This window comes from Budorcas taxicolor, chromosome 11 (assembly GCF_023091745.1).
Source record: "Budorcas taxicolor isolate Tak-1 chromosome 11, Takin1.1, whole genome shotgun sequence".
NCBI classification, from domain to species: Eukaryota; Metazoa; Chordata; class Mammalia; order Artiodactyla; family Bovidae; genus Budorcas; species Budorcas taxicolor.
Genome location: NC_068920.1, coordinates 69,474,637 through 69,480,636, shown reverse-complemented (window position 1 = coordinate 69,480,636; position 6,000 = coordinate 69,474,637).

The following is a 6,000-nucleotide window of genomic DNA, read 5'->3' as shown; positions in this document are numbered from 1 at the left end:
AAGAAAACTGGAGATATCAAGGGGACATGTTATGCAAGGATGGGCACAATAATGGACAGAAATGGTAAGGATCTAAAAGAAGTAGAAGAGATAAAGAAGAGGTGACAAGAACAGACAGAAGAACTATACAAAAGAGGTCTTAATGGTCTGAATAACTATGATGGTGTGGTCAATTACCTAGAGCCAGACATCCTGGAGCATGTCTAGTCAAGTGGGCCTTAGGAAGCATTTCTATGAACAAAGCTATGGAGGTGATGGAATTCCAGCTGAGCTATTTCAAATCCTAAAAGATGATTCTGTTAAGGTGCTGCAGTTAATATGTTAGCAAATTTGGAAAACTCGACAGTGGTCACAGGACTGGAAAGGTTACATTTTCATTCCAATCCCAAAGTAGGACAATACCAAAAGAATGTTCAAACTACTGAACAATTGTGCTCTTTTTACATGCTAGCAAAATTATGCTCAAAATCCTTCAAGCTAGACTTCAGCAGTACACGAATCTAGAACTTCCAGATGTACAAGCTGGGTTTCAAAGAGGCAGAGGAACCAGAGATCAAATTGCCAACATTCATTGGATCATGGAGAAAGCCAGAGAGTTCCATAAAAACATCTACTTGTGCTTTATTGATTATACTAAAGCCTTTGCCAACAAAGATCTGTATAGTCAAAGCTATGGCTTTTCCAATAGTCACGTATTGATGTGTGAGTTGGACCATAAATAAGACTGAGTGCCGAAGAATTGATGCTTTCAAATTGTGTTGCTAGAGAAGACTCTTGAGAGTACCTTAGACTGAAAGATCAAACTAGTCAATCCTAAAGGAAATTAACCCTGAATATTCATTGGAAGGACTGATACTGAAGCTGAAGCTCCAATACTTTGGTCATCTGATGTGAAAAGCTGATTCATTGGAAATGACCCAGATGCTAGAAAAGGTTGAAGACAGAATGAGAAGGGGGTGGCAGAGGATTAGGTGACTAGACAGCATCACTGAATCAGTGGACATGAGTTTGAGCAAACTCTGTAAGACAGTAGAGGATAATGGAGCCTGATGTACTGCAGTCCATGTGGTGGTAGAGAGCTGAACATGACTTACTGACTGAACAATAACAAAAGTACTGAGAATGTCACTTAAAAGTGCATATAAATCCTTTCATAAATTTGGTGAAAACAAATGAATATGTATTTAGTCCCTGAACAGGTAAGGGATCTCCATGTAGAAAACAATAGAAGGAATTATAAAAGAAGAAACACAGATTTGAACAGAAGCAAGAAGAACAACATTCCTGAATCCTGTGGAATGGAAACCACACTCATAGAAAGTTAGACAGAATGAAACAGCTGAGTAATATATCCCAGATGGAGGATCAAGATTACACCCAAAAAGAACTACATGGAGTGATTTTAGGCAATTTATTGGAAAAAGAATTTAGAATTATTGCAGTGAAGGTGACCCAAGATCTTGGGGAAAAAATGGAGGTAAGATTGAGAAAATGCAAAAAATGCTTACCAAAGACTTAGGAGAAATAAGAATAAACAAACAGAGATGAACAATACAGTAAAAAGTAAATGAAAAATGCACTAGAAGGAATCATTAGCAGAATAACTGAGGGATAAAAATGAATAAATGGCCCAAGAGACAGAGCAGTAGAAATCACTGCCACAGAACAGAATAAGGCAAAGAGAAATAAGAAATGAAGAAACCTTTAGAGAACTCTTAGACGACATTAAACACACCAACGTTCACAAAATAGGGTTCCCATAAGGAGAAGAGAAATAGGATCTGAGAAAATATTTGAAGAGATAATTGCTGAAGATTCCCTAATATTGGAAAAGAAACATTCATCAAAGTCCAGGAAGCACAGAGAGTACCAGACAGGATAAACCCAAGAAGGAACATGCTGAGACACATAGTAATCAAACTGACAAAAATTAAAGACCACGATAAAATATTAAAAGTAACCAGGAGAAAGTGACAATATATAATGGAACTCCCATAAAATTATCAACTGATTTCTCAGCTCAGACTCTGCAGGCCAGTTGGGAGTGGCATGATATATTCAAAGTGATGGAAGGGAAGAACCTACAACCAAGATTACTCTACCCACCAAGGCTCTCATTCAGATTTAACAGAGAAATCAAAAGGTTTACAGACACACAATACCTAAGAGAATTTAGCACCAGTAGGCCACTTTTCAACAAATGCTAAATGAACTTCTCTAGAGGGGAAAGAGACCAGCAACTTAAAATAATCTTGTAATGTATAGACTGCTATAGCAAAACCTTATGAAAATAGCAAATCCCCAAACTACAACACACACACACACACAAAAGCAGCCCAAATGCAACACTAAAGATGGTCATCTCAATGAGGGACCATTTCACGCCAGTCAGAATGGCTGCGATCCAAAAGTCTACAAGCAATAAATGCTGGAGAGGGTGTGGAGAAAAGGGAACCCTCCTACACTGTTGGTGGGAATGCAAACTAGTACAGCCACTATGGAGAACAGTGTGGAGATTCCTTAAAAAACTGGAACTAGAACTGCCTTATGACCCAGCAATCCCACTGCTGGGCATACACACCGAGGAAACCAGAGTTGAAAGAGACATGTGTACCCCAATGTTCATCGCAGCACTGTTTATTATAGCCAGGACATGGAAGCAACCTAGATGTCCATCAGCAGATGAATGGATAAGAAAGCTGTGGTACATATACACAATGGAGTATTACTCAGCCATTAAAAAGAATACATTTGAATCAGTTCTAATGAGGTGGATGAAACTGGAGCCTATTATACAGAGTGAAGTAAGCCAGAAAGAAAAACACCAATACAGTATACTAATGCATATAAATGGAATTTAGAAAGATGATAACAATAACCCTGTATGCGAGACAGCAAAAGAGACACAGATGTATAGAACAGTCTTTTGGACTCTGTGGGAGAGGGCGAGGGTAGGATGATTTGGGAGAATGGCATTGAAACATGTATAATATCATATATGAAACGAGTCACCAGCCCAGGTTTGATGCATGATACTGGATGCTTGGGGCTGGTGCACTGAGACGACCCAGAGGGATGGTACGGGGAGGGGGGAGGGAGGGGGGGTCAGGATAGGGAACATGTGTATACCTGTGGCGGATTCATGTTGATGTATGGCAAAATCAATAAAATATTGTAAAGTAAAAAAATATATAAATAAATAAATAAAGATGGTCATCTCACCTCAAGTGAAGAGAACAAGAGAGGAAGGAGAGAAAAAAGACCTATGAAAACAAACCCAAAACAATTAAGAAAATAGCAGTGAGAACATGACGCTGCTGCTGCTAAGTCACTTCAGTCGTGTCTGACTCTGTGCGACCCCAGAGATGGCAGCCCACCAGGCTCCCCCATCCCTGGGATTCTCCAGGCAAGAACACGGGAGCGGGTTGCCATTTCCTTCTCCAATGCAAGAAAGTGAAAAGTGAAAGTGAAGTCACTCAGTCGTGTCCAACTCCTAGGGACCCTATGGACTGCAGCTTACCAGGCTCCTCCATCCATGGGATTTTCCAGGCAAGAGTACTGGAGTGGGGTGCCATTAGTTACCTTAAATGGATTAAGAAATGGATTAAATGCTCCAACCAAAAGACAAAGACTGGCTGACTGGATAGAAGACAAGTCCTGTAGATATTGTGTCTACAAGAAACCCACTTCAGTCCTAGGGACACATACAAACTGAAAGTGAGGGGATGGAAAAAGGTACAGTAAATCTCCTACATAAGAACCTTCAAGGTGCAAACTTTCAAAGATGCACACTTTGTACATCTTTCAGATGTACACTTTGTACATCTTTCAGATGTACACTTGCTAGTCCAATCATATAAGTTAGTTAGCATGTCTGGTGTACATTGTCATATGCATGCGTCCTCGACAAGTGGTTATGCTTTTGCATACTGCTGTACAGTGCTGTGTAGAGTACAGTAGTTCAGTATCTTTATTTCAGGCCCAGGATGCCCAGAAGCAAGTATAAGAAGGAGAGGTGATGTAGCTGGTACTGCTCAGACATGCCAAGTACCAAGAAAGGATGAAGACAGAGAAAGAAATAACGGAAGCAACGAAGAGATTCACAATGCAGGAAATGGCAAGGAGATTTCTTTATCTGAGGAGGCACTGTTAGTTTGTGAGGCACAGGATCCAGATGTAGAATGGTACTTGAAAGTTGCAGCAGCTGTTCAGAATGTAATCCAGTGCTACTGTGTCATTTGTGATGAAAAAGGAGCATCACTGGATCATTTTTTCAAGAGAGTGGATAGAACTGACTCCAGCAAGCAACAGGAACCTGTGCCATCAAGGTCAGGTGTGAGTGAAATTGCAGCTCACTGGCCATGTCCCCCAGTCTGCTTACCCCTGGTAGTGGGCATAGCTCTCTACTCCCATTGTGAGAACTCTGAGTGGAACATTAGGATCAATGCAGAGATATTCAGGAGTTGGCAGAATGCCTGTCATAGTTAGTGATGTGGGATCTTCAAATCAGCGAGGACAGAAGGATAGTGATGTGAGGCGTCAGTGGGGGAGCCTCATGATTGTCCCCCATAATCAGATCAGGAGTTCTCCTGGTGGGAACAGAAGCAGAAGCGGTTGCATGCATGATGAGTACAGTTGCATGAGAACTCCCCGTTTCTGGACTGGCATCTGCTAATGTGTGTCTTTTTTTCTTCAAATCTATAACCCAAGCAACACCTAGGCCTAGGAAAGTCATGTTCTTCACACTGGCTCCTGGGATACTTTAAAGTGATGTCCCCACCTGCTGGTAGAGGGCATTTGGCTTTAGTGTTGGATACTTTTCTCATTTGAGTCCATAACCTGTATATTTTAATAGAGTCCTTCAGAGAGCACCCAAGACCACTTCTGTGGCCCAAAGGTGGAACCTGGAGAAGGGCGAAAGTAGAGGCAGCGGTGGTCAGATTCTACTGGGACTGTTAAGGGGCTGTCTTTTGATTTGGGAGGATTTAAAGTCAACAATAAACCCAATTGAAAAATCAACAATTGAAAGAGGGTTAAAGCAAGTGTGTCCATCTGATATGGGAAAACTTAGAAGTTTGTGGAAATAAATCAATGAGATGGGAAAACATTTCTGTGAGTGACTGTATGTGCATTGCCATTGAGGGAAGCACGGGACTTAAGATTTTGTTATCTTTTTTACAACATTTTGTGTGGTGAGACGTCAAGAATTCTTTCTAGCATCTGTTTTTACCTTCCTCCCCCTGGACTATGATGAACATCTGTCTACCCCTCTGGACTGTGAATTTATTGAGGGCGGACACCATGTGCTATTGAAATTTACATTTCCAACCCTCCCCTCCCCCACAGAGTGCCTGACATATCATGACAAATCTCCAGTGGATGAAGTTGAATCATCAGCTATCAAATCCTTTTTTAAAAAACTTTTTATTTTGTATAGGTATAGTTGATTAACAATGTTGTGATAGTTTCAGGTGAACAGCAAAGGGACTCAGCCATATGTGCACATGTATCCATTCTCCCCTAAATGCCTCTCCCATCCAGGCTGCCACATAACATTTGAGCAAAATTCCATGTTCTAAACAATAGACCTTATTGGCTATTCATTTTAAATATAACAGTGTGTATGTGTCCATCCCAAACTCCTGACTATTCCTTCCTCTCATCCTTCCCCCATCAGCTGTCAAATTCTTATAGGTATAAAATTAGCAGAAAAGTTCTGCCTCTCTTTGTGAGATAGTGTTTGGCTTGTCCCCAAATTCTTGGGGTCAACACAGAATCATGTTCATAATCATCCATAAGAGAATCTTTTTTTTTGACTGTCTGGACCAGCCCAGGTGACTGCCATCTTTGAGGCATAGTTACTGTCCCACAGGACACTCCTGCCAAAACAGGTACTTCTCCAGGTGGTAGAACAAGAGGGCAATGGGCATGGGTCAGTGAGTCCCTTTTCAATGAGGAAATGGGCAGAGGAGTACAACCAAATCCAGAAAGAGCTTTGTG